Source organism: Rhopalosiphum maidis, chromosome 1 (assembly GCF_003676215.2).
Source record: "Rhopalosiphum maidis isolate BTI-1 chromosome 1, ASM367621v3, whole genome shotgun sequence".
Classification (NCBI taxonomy): Eukaryota; Metazoa; Arthropoda; class Insecta; order Hemiptera; family Aphididae; genus Rhopalosiphum; species Rhopalosiphum maidis.
The window spans coordinates 70,156,150-70,171,036 of NC_040877.1; the positions used below are offsets into that span (position 1 = coordinate 70,156,150).

Here is a 14,887-nt window from a genome sequence, read left to right on the forward strand (position 1 = left end):
ATCGACATCACGCCACGCCACGGCCCCACTTTTATCTGTCGACTGACACTGTATATAAAAGCAACCGAGATCTCGATTCCGGCATAACACATCTTTTTGTGCGAATTTATTCTTTGGTGAGTACGAAACGAAAGTAATAGTTTTATTTTGATATCGAATTAATAACAATTTTTTTTCTACTTGCAGTTTTCACTTTAATCCTCAAAAACCAACCAACAAATCAAAAATGGGTGCCGAAAAAGTAACCATGAACATCGTTGTCGTCGGACAAGTCCAATCTGCCAAGGCCATCAAATCGATCGCCAAAGCCACCCCAGCCACCAGCCAATTGATGGTGAGTACAAATAATTGTCTAATATCTTATATGAATGATGTTATAGTAAGCCATATAGTATTGTCTATACAACATTTAAATAATGTTACCGAAAAATCAGCAGATTTGTTTTTAAATTAAAATTGATATTTTTCATAATTTAAATATACAAAATATATTGATAATTTTCAAAAAGGATAAAACTTATTTTTTAAATCTGATGAGTTTAATAAATATTATTAGATGATGATTAGCATTAGTTTTAAAACGTTATAAAAAAAAAAAGTATAACTTTAAATCATTAATAAAATGTAATTATTTTTATTTTATTAAATGTCTTTTTTTATCGACCATTTTACTTTTAATAAGGTAAACTCCATTAATTATAATAGTGATTCTAATCTCATGTATTTTGTACATTTTATTTTGTGGTAGATGTTCATAGTAAAAACTAATTTATTTAGAAAGGTGAAATTAAGAATAAAAGTTTACTTTGAATATTTTTGTTTAGTATTTCATTAATGGGTGCATATTTTTTGTTTAGAATAATATGGAATATAAAAACAAATTTGAAACGATTTTTGATAATACTATTTAAATTCATAAGTTTATATAAATACAGTTTTCACAAATTTATTATGATTTGCTTTCTATATGTACCTGAGCATTATTTGTTAATTTGTATTTATATATATATATGTATATATAGTTAATGTTTAAAATGCTTGAATACTAATTCATAAATTGCAATATTATAATATTATACTCACATATTATTTTATGTATTGTTATATAAAAATATGGTATATTTTATGATAAATTATTTTTAGTATGGAAATGTATATTTTAATTGATATTTGTCTTTGTATTTTTTGTTTCAGAACTGTTAATTCATGTAGTCAATTAATCACAAACTCAAAAATGCCATAGCCTAAACAATACAATAATATGTAATTCATATCAGTATTGACACCATAAAATAAATCAGTCCTTTCCGATATACATAACTGTTTGTACTTATTTTTAATATTTACCTTTTCCGGTGTTTTGAATGTGTTGTTCTATAGTTTTTAACCTACAAAGAAGTATCATATAACCCATTAGACTACTTATTATGGGTTTTGTATCATGATATTATGTCTATTATAATCATGAATATTTGGATAACAAATACCAGTTATTTATTATACTTGAGTATAATTATATCAGACGATTGATATTTTAATATTTTACTATAGGAAGATTATTATAACAGTTATGCGAAATGGCTTAATAATAACGAATTAAATTATTTTAGATTTTACTCAAGGTATCTAACCAGAATATTAACAGTTCAGTATAAAGAACTTTAACTAATATACCTAAGTTATAGTCAGGCATTTACATTACATAGTATTCGTTCTCGGGTAATATTAATTACTTGTTAAAGTCTTTCATTTATACAATTTATTAGAATAATAATATTATAAGATCTTAATAGATGAGGTTTATTTTTAGATTTAGATTTCGTTATATAATGATGAAAAAAACTTACGAGATTTAGGTACATTCTATTTTGATTTTGATTTTTTTTCTTTTTAATAATCATTAAAAAAATAATGATTATATTATATTTTATTGATATTAATACTTTGGATATGAGATTTTTTTTTTGAAATAATATTAGTTATAATTTTTTTTTTTGAAACATTTATATTGACATTAACTCTCTACAAAGTAATTTGCAATGATATAATTTGTTCATAGTTAAAATAGTTATTAGAAGCTATAATATTATATTTTATTCATTTTTATATTAAATAAATAACAAATGTTTTAATATTTATTTCTATATAAAATATAAATACTTTAATATATTCTTTTATTAAAAATTCGATAGATTATTTGAAATTGAAAAAAAAATAATAATTTTACTTTTAATTTAAATTTAAAAGATGAAATAATATTGAATGTTTATTTTATACAAATATAACCTAATATAATAACATACTATATAATAGATAAGTATTTTTTGACAAATAATTAATATTATTAATTTCTTGTTATAACAGAATTTTTATAATTACAGATAAAATTCTAATAAACAAGATGTATTTTGTAATGTATGTTTTCTTTTTCTGAATACATTTTATTTATGTTGTATAGATGTAAAAAAATTAAAAGTTATTTATGATAATAATAACAATTTAATTAATTTACTTTAAAATATTATAATACATAAGCTGTCATAATGCCGTTTGTGTTGATGTAAATCATATATATATTTAAAAATAAATTATATAAAACAATTATAGATTGCAAAATAAATAAAATCATTTCCATAAAAATTATTCATATGATTAGTGAAATAAATGTGACTCATATGTGTATGAAGGTGAATTATATTTTAATGCATGACAAATTTTAAATTATTAATTAATTTAGGAATTTGCAATAAATGCACTTATTAAATTATTTACTTTATTTAGTGATGTTATTTAAATGTCCTATAATAACTAAAAGATGCTCAAAAAATAACCCGAAAATTCCATATAATTTATTAACTCTAAAAATTACATATGTACGTACCTATAAGCTTTTAATTTATTTTCTATAGTAAAATAAAAATAAATTTAGTGAATTTTATTATATTATAAGTAAAGTATTTAATAGAAAAAATTAGTAGTGTCTTATTTTTATTAGGGAATTAGAACATTTCAGCTAAAACTCAAGACGTTACAAAAATATTTAATCAAGATTAAATTTAATTATTTTATACGTTAAACTATTTCGTATCTGTTAATAGCGTTGAATAAACCTAATACAATATGACATAAGGGATTATATTGAATTATAAAATAATATACTAAAAGCTTGATAAATGTATAAATAAAATCTAAAAAACTATTTAAAAAAAAAAAAAACAAAAATAAACCTACTATACATTTAATGTATTTGTAATATAAAGTTAACATTGTACGTGGAATGCACATATCTAAGAAATCAGGAAAAAATATATGCATATTATATTAAATTTAAGATATTTTAATATTATTCATTTTAAGTAGCTATTCTTGACTAACGATTAATTTTATCATAGGCATGTATATAATCTACATTAAAATAATTGTAATTTTTTATGCATATATCACAATATAATTTTGAGCTGAATTTCAGTTATTATATGAAAAAATAATACGCAAATATTATATTAATACGTTTATTTAGAAACATACAATCAATTAAATCTCCATAACGTCCATAACTATGCAATAATATTCAAATTTATATTTTAGCATTAGAATCTACACATTATGCAGCGTTTGTGATATTCTTAGTAAGTCTAATCTACAAAGAAAAAGAAATATGTATTTATGAACAAGCATAGTATGAGCTATGATAAATTCTTACTTTTATATTTTGATTATATTATATAATTTAAGTATTAGCTTATTTCTTTTTTTTGTATAATAAACAATGATATTATTATTATTAATTATTAAATATAATTTATGTTCCAAGTCTTTGCCAAGAAATAATTGTAAATAATTATTATTTGGAGTAATATGCTATCAAATAGTCATTGAATAATTATTATTTACGATAATTCTATACTGAATATCTTAGAATATATTAGACATTTAGACTCTTTCAATAGTTTAGTTGAAGTATAAAAACTATTATGTTAAAAATTTTCAAATCTATCTTAAATAAGTTGGTGTAATTTTAGTTAAGAAATAAATAATACAATTTTACCAATACTAGAATTTGTATAAAAAAAAATAGTGCCCACTAAATTATCTCTGCGATTTCATTAAAATAGCACCACAGAGTAAAGGTTTATAAATTATTTTAGGAACGTAAAATAGCACAAATAAATAAAAACAACAAGTTTATTGACGGAAGAAACTGATTTATTTTGCAATGTCAATACGTATTATAATTATAAACAAATTATAAAAATATTATGTACTGTTGAGGCTATGGCATTTTTTAATTTGAGATTGATGTGGACGTCATGAATTAACAGTTCTGAAATAAAACAAAAAATAGTTGATTAATACAGCATAATATTATATAGGCAGCAGATATAAAAGTAAATAATTATGATTGAACCTAATTATAAACTAATGATTTTAAATGAAATTATTATGGCTTATTATATAGTATTCAGTAAAAAAAAAATAAGACATTTTTTTATGTTATAAATTAATTTCATTAGGCAGGAGTAAGACAGTAAAAACTAACTAATGCAACTGCATTAAAATAAAAATTATTTATTTTGACTACTTTGTCCGTTTGCAATGTATGTTAGAGATATTTTTGAGAATTTTAACAAATAATTTAACGAGTTTAGTAAGCTATGTTTATAAATTGTATCATATGGGTCATCTGTAACTAATATGTAATTTGACGAGTTTTATACAATAAATTACCAAAAAAATAATCATTATTCATTATAGAATATTAAAGAATTTTGGAATTATAGTAAATTAAACAAAAAGTAATATATTATATTCATATAATAAACAGGAAATAAAATTACTTATAGTAATCATTTATTTTATTTATCAATTTGTTATTCATTTATCGAAAATTAAATCAATATATTACTCCATTCATATACACAATAAATACATATGTAAGAAACATAGTGACAATACAAAAAAAATCAAAAATTCAAAAAACGTCTAGATTTTAATCAAAACATTTTTGCAAAATAATTTATAAACTCACCATCAATTGACTGGTGGCTGGGGAGGCTTTGGCGACCGATTTGATGGCCTTGGCAGATTGGACTTGTCCAACGACAACGATGTTCATTGTTACTTTTTCAGCACCCATTTTTGGTTTTTGGTTTGTTTTCGTGGAATGAAGTGAAAGCTAAAAGTATAAAAAAAATATATAAAATACAAACGATTTAAGTGAATTAAAACAAATATTATTATTAGATAGATTGTCTTGTAATATACTCACTGAAGATTAGATTTGCACAAAAATTGCGTTATGCCTGAATGAAGCACCGGAACGTGCTTTTATACACTCGAAATATTCGCTTTATGTGGTGCGGCGTGGTGGCGTGATCGTAACAAGTGCTTGTTGTTGGTTGTTGTCAGTTGGCCGATAGAGTGCTTTGTAGTAATTCGTGTACCTTAATATCGTACGTCAGACGAAATCAAGATTGTAAAATGTTACTAATGATTACGAATACTTGTTCATGACCACTGTATGAATGTGATGTAATATAATAATTATAAGTAAGGCAAACATATCAAATTAAATCTAAATAAATAATATCAAATAATATTGATTATTTGTATATTGACATGTTTATTATACAAATGCGTTTAAGATAATATGCATCATGAAATTAATTGTTTATACTTTAAATTTAACGTTTTTTTATTTATAAATTCTCCGCTAATAGTTGATACTAATTGGTGGATTATAACACCAAAAATGTATTAAAATATAAATCTATGAAATCAAGTTTTACTGTTAAAGGTTTAGATTCTGAGAACTTTGCTCTATTTTGTCAATGACTCCGTTGATTTTACATAGTTATATTCTCAACATTTTTATAAAATTCGAAAAAAATCAAAATGTAGTACATGGATCCTATGTAGATGACACTAGAACCAAACGACATAAAAAAAAAGAAATTAATTTTTTTTAAATGCATTTAAGGTTCAGATTAGGACAACATTTAATAGGTATTTAAACAATGAATGGTGATTTATGTCATTTTGTTTTAATAAGAAAAAACATTTTCATAACGATTGTATGCTACTGCATATTATATTTTAATTAATTTTATGCAATTATTTATTTATTGATTATTTTTGCATATAATTGTGATATAATTTATATTTTAATTCTATGGAAAAAGATCCATCTAGGCTCAGAATAATTTTTTATATACAAAGATTTATCATTGTATATAAATTTAACAAGCCCATTCCATTGACCTAATCATTGATGAGGTACACTCTAATCCTATAGTTTAGTACAGCTATAACTTATTACACCATTATATATTGAGTGAAGTGATGAATGTATTGATATTATAATGATACATGTTTTTTTTTTTTATGTAATTATATACACAATTAGTGTTCAAAAAATGCTTTGATTTTCAGCTTCTATTATTTAAAAAAAGTCAAAGGCTTGTAATTCGTTTAATGTAACTTTAAGACGAACAACAGTTGTACATACTTGAAATAAATTATCAAGAAATGTTTTATGAGCATTTTTTAAATCTGGAAAAAATGTATGAATATTTTGACTCATTTATAATAAGAAATTGGAATTTTTCGTCATTTTTTTTATCTTTCATAAAAATCAACGTAGTTAAAAAACATGAAATTAATACAATATCCTACTACATTTATTTTAAAAGAAATGCAAACATATTTAAATTACCAACGTACAATAAATTAATTTTTATAAGCATTTGAAGTTAAAATTTTTTAAAATTCTTTAACATCAAAAAAATATACAAATTATAATATTACAATAAGTTAAAATGTATAAAATGTTTAATTTTTATATTTAAGGTATAATAATTTAATACTAAGTTTTTCAAACACAGTTCATACTAAAATCAAAAGCTCTATTAAAGTTGTATGTATTTATTGCATTTAGTTTTTGATCTTTTTTAAATTTCATTCTATTTTTGATAAAGTTATTATATAATATCTAAATAATGTATAACAATTTACATTATTTTACTATAGCTCAATTAAATTATTTGTAGGGATATATAACTTTCACGGATATTATAATATTTTATACACACAATGGTATTTTAAAATGCGATATTTTCTGGAGAATTTAATTCAATCTATTTCATACATATAGCAACATAAATTACGTTAATAGCAATATCAAATATAAATATCATGAAATACGATAAGTGATTTAGACAGATATACTGCTTAGCATTATTTTTCGTGTACAATGGCCTTTTGATTATTGAATGCAAATTCGATATTTTCATTAAAAGTACAATCGCCTACTATTTAATCTTTCTATGATCCGAGTACATAAAACATAAGATTTTTACCTATACGACGTGATACTATATCAATTACTTTTAAACGTTGTATCAACCAGTAAGGCAATGGCCAACGATGGACGGCATCAAAATATTCACGCCACAATACCGTCCTACTTAAAGTGGCCTCTAATATTTGTATAAAAAGACATCCCAATGTTCAATTCCAACATAACACATTTTTTGTGCAATAATATTCTTTGGTGAGTACCTATTGAAGAACATTTTTTATTCGATGATGTTTTGAAATTTTCAACAAAATGTATACATTTATATATTAATTGTTTTGCAGTTCTTACTTTAATTCTCAAAAACCAACTAAAAAATCAAAAATGGGCGCTTAAAAAGTATCCATGAACATCGTAGTCGTTGGACAAGTCCAATCTACCAAGGCCGTCAAGACCATCGCCAAGGCCAGCCCAGCCACAAGCCAATTGATGGTGAGCACATTTATATTATAATTTATAATTATATAATATAAATATATGTTTAATAATATATTTTTTTACCATTTTATACACATAAGATGTAATCGATTGATTGTTTCATTACTGTTTATTACGTAACGATTTAACTTTTAAATATTATTATAAACTCAAAAATCTGTATCAATTTTTATTTATCATAAAAAATAACGCCTATGACAATAACATATACTTAAATGTAAGACTAAATAAAATGTATTATATATACGTCAATACATAATCATAACTTACATTATAATAAGTACATAGCTGATTTAGGCGATAACAACGCAAAATTGATTTTTTTAATCCTGTTATCAATTTAAGTTCTTGATAGTTTAAAACGGTTTAAATTTTTAATTTATTTAGATTCTCTTAAATAATATTGTCTTATACAATGTCTGACATAAAAATATTATATTATTGTATTAAATGACCGTGTTTTTTATTGTTTCAGAACTGTTAATTCAATTTACGAAGTCACCATTATCCCATGTATCCCAAACTCAAAAATGCCATAGTCTAAACAGTACATAATAATTATATGTAATTTTATATTCATTATGTGTTGATACCGCAAAATAAATCTGTATTTTCTGTCGTTTAAGTTATTTGGTTTTCATTTACGCTATAAATGTAACATTTATCAACCTGATAGTATTGTACACCAGAAAAAAATATCTAAACAATATCAGAATTATTGTACAGGATCTGTTCAAAACGTTTATTGTGACAAGAAATTAAAACAATGTCATATCGTAATACACATTACCGTAACACAACCTAACCGTAAGAACTCCCAAGTAACATATCCAATAGATAAAATAATATTTAGTTATATTAATAACTTAGTATATTAATCGAATCTCATATTTTAATTAGTGGGCGTATTTAAAAACTAAAACTGCCCTTATGGAGAGGATTTTGAATGAACTGACATCAAACTGATACCGATCCAAATGCACACTTTCAACGCAACTTTCAGAACGGAAAAAAATACCAACAATTTAAATTGTTATCATAGAATACCAAGGTTAAATAAAAAAGATATGAATCCAATCTATATCATTATGTATATTTAAAAATATATTTATTTTTTTAACGTTTACACGTATGCACGTTTGAAATTTATGTTGTACTACGTATTTTATCATTACGCAAATATTGTTTTGTTGATATAATGAATATTTCAAAATATTAAAAAGAATTTAAAAGAATTTTACAATCGCAATAAGAAGGTAATAAGTGAAGCTAATAGTGAATTTTAAGTTATAATTGTTATAAATAATAAACATTTATAAGATATAAATATGTTATGTATTAAATAAAATATTTTAAGACATTTTCAACATTCTATAAATATTTTAATATAGTATTACTATTACTTTGAAATAAAGAAACAGTGAGTCAGCAATATTTAAAAAAAATAATTATACATATTCATATAAATAAAATATATAACATAGTTCTAAATCTAATTTTGTTTTACATATAATTTTCATTTTAACACATGCATTAGACTGACCTTCAAAATGAAAAGCTACACTCACACTTACTATTAAGTAGACCGAACACATGAGTTTATAATATTTCTAATCAAATTTTATTAATATAAGTATAATATACAAATAATACAATAACTGTTAAATAACCAGAACTATTGCAATTATATACTTAGACTTATTTATTATTTATTCAATTTGAACAGAATTTGAATAAATTAATAAACACATACATTATTTAATAAGACAAGTAGTTGTTTTGAATTAATCTGATATATTCCACACAGGTGAAAATTATAGTGTTCATGCAATCTTCGAAGTATAAAAAACTTGATCTTAATAAAAAGAAAAATAATTATTCCATATAATTTATGGATTTAAGAAGTAACATTTGTAGTGAATGTAAAAATACATTAATCATACCTAGCGTTTTATTATATTTTAGGATTTCTTTCTATCATGGAGCGTTAATACAATATTCACCCGATTAAACTAAAAACCAAAAAATAATGTAAATTAAGCATAACTTAAACATAATATGGAACCTTTAAATTCAAATAGAATGTAAAACATACAATATATTAATTGGTTGTTTAAGTAAATTTAAGGTTATATTGAAATATGGTATGATATGTGTGGAAATCTTTTTATTTTATTTATTTGTATGCATAAAAATACTATATTACACGGTTATATAAGTATAAGAGTATCAAATTTGAAATTTGATTTGTTAGCATTTCAATATACTTAATTTTAGTAATGTAATTTCAAACCCTCTTTTTCCGTCATCTGTCCTATCTTATAGAATACTATACATTAACTACATTAACTATTTTCATTAATAATTCTATAAAAAAAAAAAAGGAATAATATAATCATGATCACAAACAAATTTTCCTGGAAAAATTATATAACGGTACAATATGGTAATAATTTGAACAACATTTATCCCGATAAGACCAACTATGCCCGACAAACCATGTATTGATCTATTGATATCGTTTAAGCATTTTATAACTTCTAAATACAAATCTCTTAGTGTGCTTATTTTTGAATATCTTTCCAGGATTTGATCATTTATCTTGTTCACTAACCACTTAATATACAATATTAGTAGTATATATTCAAAAAATGCAACGCATGAACACGAATTTGAGAACAACCATTCAACCTAAAAAAAATATGTTTTTTATATGACAAGCAGTCAAAATATTTGTTTTAAGCATATCATACAAACATATAACAAAGTATTCTGATTTAATTATAAAAATTGTATGTATATTTTTTTTTTTTTGCATTAAGTGTTAATAATGAACTCACTCTACTATTTACTTTAAAAGCACAAAATAAACTTCATCTACATTGTTTGTAACAAAGAAAAGACAATACACATAGAACAAGTTTATAAAAGTTTATATTTATAAGCTATTTATTTTACTATTATTACGTATTATTTGAGTTGCTTAAAATTACTGAATTGTAGAATCCTATTTATAAAACTAGAATACAAAGATATATAATGAGATACAAGCAACTAATAATAAACTCAATCAAAATAAATAATATCTATTCAATTTGTAATAAAACATTCTTAAATTATAATTATATTTAACAAAAGTCTTAATGTGTACAGAGTGTCTATTTTATCAAATTTGTACAAAATCCGATATATCAAACGTACATTATATATTAAGAAATATAATTTAAGTACAATTATTATAAACCAATTAATTTTTATTTTTATTGGCTTGCCCAATAATTAAAAATAGTTTATAGTTTATTAAACACATTAAATGGTATTAAAATTATTTGATTTAATTTTAACTATAAATTATACAAGAATAAATTGAAGTTGCTATTGAAGAGTAAAACATAACTTAGGAAGTGATTGTCATACATTTTTGACAAACTTCGTGGAACATGATTTAAAGAAATTTGAAACATTTCTTGTCTCTATGCCATAGGCGGAGATTTAATTGAATTTTAGGGGCGCTTAAATATTTCTTAGCAAAATTTTTCAATCCGTCGCGACTATAGTAGGTATAATATGTTGTAATAATTATTATATTGATTAAATTTCGGGAAAAAAAAATATTTTGTAAAGTTCCAAGATTTTGGTAGTTCTTGTAAAATAAGTCCGACGCCCGGCCGGCCACATGACTTTGAAAAATGTTCAATAATTTCTGGAGAGGCTTTCAAATTTTTTGAGGGGAAAAACCCCCCAAGCACCCCCCAATCATCGCCTATGCTCTACGCATATAAATTACTTGACTGACCTTCAATATAATAAGCTACAGTTACAATTACAATCAAGCAAAGAGAATACCGGGTTATTATAATATTTGAAAACAAATTTCCTTAATAGTGTTATTTTATACAAAGATTATAATGACTATTAATCCATAACATTATATCAATCATAATATATTCATTGATTATTTATTCAATTTGAACAAAATTGTATCTTCGAAGTATAAAAAACTTGATCTTAATAAAAGTAAAAATTAAATTAATTATTCCGTATTATTTATGTATTCAAGACGTATCGAATGTAGTGAATACATTAATCACACCTGGCGTTTTATTTTAGGATTTCTTTTTATCATGGAACATTGATGTAATACAAGACTCATCCAATTAATTTAAAAACCAAAAAATAGAGTAAATAAAGATAAGCGCTCAAATCAAACACAATATGTAATTGAATGTAAAATCAATTGTTAACTGTTATCACAAATGTTTTACAAGATATACATATCGATTGTTTAAATAGTTTTTTGGTAATAATGATACATGCATTGTTATGTATGAAAATATTTTTTTTTTATTGATATGCATAAATACTATATACAATTACATAAGTATAAGAGTATTAAATTTTAAATTTAATATTTTAGCATGTAAACTTTTATAATTTTAATAATACAATTTATAAACCTTTTTTTCCGTCACTTGTCCAATCTTGTAAAATACTATAACATTAAATTTTTTCATTAATAATTCTATTAAAAAAAAAACAGAATAGTATAATCATGATCACAAACAAATTTTCCTGGAAAAATTATATGACGGGTACAATATGGTAATAATTTGAACAACATTTGTCCCGATAAGACCAACTATACCCGACAAACCATACATTTTATTTTTTATTTTTATTACTTTTTATATTATACGGGATAGACCCGTATAATAATATTTTCACAATTTATATTGTACAGTTTACATTTATCAATTTACGCTTATAATATATATAACATATAATAATTACTTTAAAAAAAAAACTCAAGTAGAAAAGAGCGATCTGCATTGGTGTTGCTCATTAATCTGTCTATTAATACTTTAAATTTTTATAATTTTATTTTGTGCAAGTTTATAAATCAGCACTTGAATAATGAACCTACGATCACAACGATTTACATTAGGTTAGGTCATTAACCGTTTATCGCACGGAAAAGATGAATTCGAATTAGAATGTATAGAAATAGAATAGCGGTAATTTAGTCATAAGTAAAAAACTTGGTGTATAGAAAATACATACCTATACAATAACAGTTATCACAACAATTTTTAAATTTGAAAACTATTTTATTTCGGGAACAATAACCATCAGTAAAAAGTCTTTCGGGAAAAAGATTTTGGGTTTTCAGATTTTCGGATAAAATACCATTATGGAAAATGTTCATTAGGGAATTTTGATTCGGGCAAAACGACAGGATATACTTGATTATTTTTTAGGTAAACATCGAGTTTCTCGATAATTTTTATTATTTTAATGGTAAAATGTTAATTTATTACAAAATAACATTTTTGAAAAAAAAACTTACAAATCGTTAAAGCTTTATAAGGTGTAAACTATTCATTTATTTTAATAATGGCGTGTATAATTTTTATAAATTTCATGTTGCGAAAAATAAATTTTTACATTCTGATTATTTCGATTCGATACATAACAATCAAATCCAAATAATAAGTTAATTATTAAAGTTATAATTATTTAAAACATAAGTGAATGGCATAGAAGTGCTAATCAAAATTTTGGTCAACACATTAGTTAATCTAAACTTCAATTATTCAATTGTAAAGTTAGAACTAATTAATAATTCATTAAAAATTTGATTTTAAAAATAGATAACAAAAATGTCCAAAAACGTCAATACTTTTTGAGTGTATTTCTCGTCAAAAAAATATGTTGTATATGATTTATGTTTACGCTCTTAACGAGTTTATTATTATAATTTTTTAATACACCGCTGTCGTCCTCGATAAACTTTTATCAATATTCAATATGGTGTGATAAAATATATCATTTAACAACAGCGCTGCTCGACATCACGCCACGCCATGGCCCCACTTTTATCTGTCGACTGACACTGTATATAAAAGCAACCGAGATCTCGATTCCGGCATAACACATCTTTTTGTGCGAATTTATTCTTTGGTAAGTACGAAACGACAATAATAGTTTTGTTTTCATTTAAAACTAATAACATTTTATTTTATATTTTTAACTTGCAGTTTTCACTTTAATTCTCAAAAACCAACCAACAAATCAAAAATGGGCGCTGAAAAAGTAACCATGAACATCGTTGTCGTCGGACAAGTCCAATCTGCCAAGGCCATCAAATCGATCGCCAAAGCCACCCCAGCCACCAGCCAATTGATGGTGAGTACAAATAATTGTCTAATATCTTATGTGAATGATGTTATAGTAAGTCATATAGTATTGTCTATACAACATAAATCATTAATAAAACTTAATTTTTTTTATTTTATTAAATATCTTTTTTTATCGACCATTTTACATTTAATAAGGTAAACTCCATTAATTGTAATAGTGATTCCAATCTCATGTATTTTGTACATTTTATTTTGTGGTAGATGTTCATTGTAAAAACTAATTTATTTGGAAAGGTGAAAATAAAAATAAAATTTGACTTTGAATATTTTTGTTAAATAATAATAATAATAATAATATTTTTTTTTAATTTTTGTTTTTATGTATTTCAATAATAGATGCGTATTTTTTGCTTAGAATAATATGGCATATAAAAACAAATTTGAAACGATTATTGAGAATACTATTTAAATTCATATGTTTATATAAATACAGTTTTCAAAAATTTATTATGATTTGCTTTCTATATGTACCTGAGCATTATTTGTTAATTTTTATTTATATATATATGTATATATATAATTAATGTTTAAAATGCTTGAATACTAATTCATAAATTGCAATATTATAATATTATACTCACATATTATTTTATGTATTGTTATATAAAAATATGGTATATTTTATGATAAATGATTTTTAGTATGGAAATGTATATTTTAATTGATATTTGTCTTTGTATTTTTTGTTTCAGAACTGTTAATTCATGTAGTCAATTAATCACAAACTCAAAAATGCCATAGCCTAAACAATACAATAATATGTAATTCATATCAGTATTGACACCATAAAATAAATCAGTCCTTTCCGATATACATAACTGTTTGTACTTATTTTTAATATTTACCTTTTCCGGTGTTTTGAATGTGTTGTTCTATAGTTTTTAACCTACAA

At 23.1% G+C, this 14,887-nt stretch overlaps 2 long non-coding RNA genes and 2 pseudogenes across 4 annotated transcripts; 3 read left to right on the plus strand and 1 right to left on the minus strand.

Moving 5' to 3' along the window:
- Positions 1-1,317, plus strand: LOC113551001 (annotated as a pseudogene). The gene is made up of 3 exons (XR_003405099.1): positions 1-116; positions 187-334; positions 1,195-1,317. The product of XR_003405099.1 is annotated as an uncharacterized LOC113551001 (transcript).
- A 2,867-nt stretch (positions 1,318-4,184) lies between these two features.
- LOC113549777 lies at positions 4,185-5,430 on the minus strand. Its single transcript, XR_003404955.1, has 3 exons — positions 5,270-5,430; positions 5,030-5,176; positions 4,185-4,324 (listed from the first exon to the last, which is right to left on the minus strand). It is a non-coding gene; the product is annotated as an uncharacterized LOC113549777 (long non-coding RNA).
- A 1,924-nt stretch (positions 5,431-7,354) lies between these two features.
- LOC113549782 lies at positions 7,355-8,389 on the plus strand. Its single transcript, XR_003404960.1, has 3 exons — positions 7,355-7,552; positions 7,642-7,789; positions 8,271-8,389. It is a non-coding gene; the product is annotated as an uncharacterized LOC113549782 (long non-coding RNA).
- Positions 8,390-10,280: 1,891 nt separating this feature from the next.
- LOC113551077 lies at positions 10,281-14,810 on the plus strand (annotated as a pseudogene). The gene is made up of 4 exons (XR_003405102.1): positions 10,281-10,296; positions 13,636-13,756; positions 13,834-13,981; positions 14,688-14,810. The product of XR_003405102.1 is annotated as an uncharacterized LOC113551077 (transcript).
- The last annotated feature ends 77 nt before the right edge of the window (positions 14,811-14,887 follow it).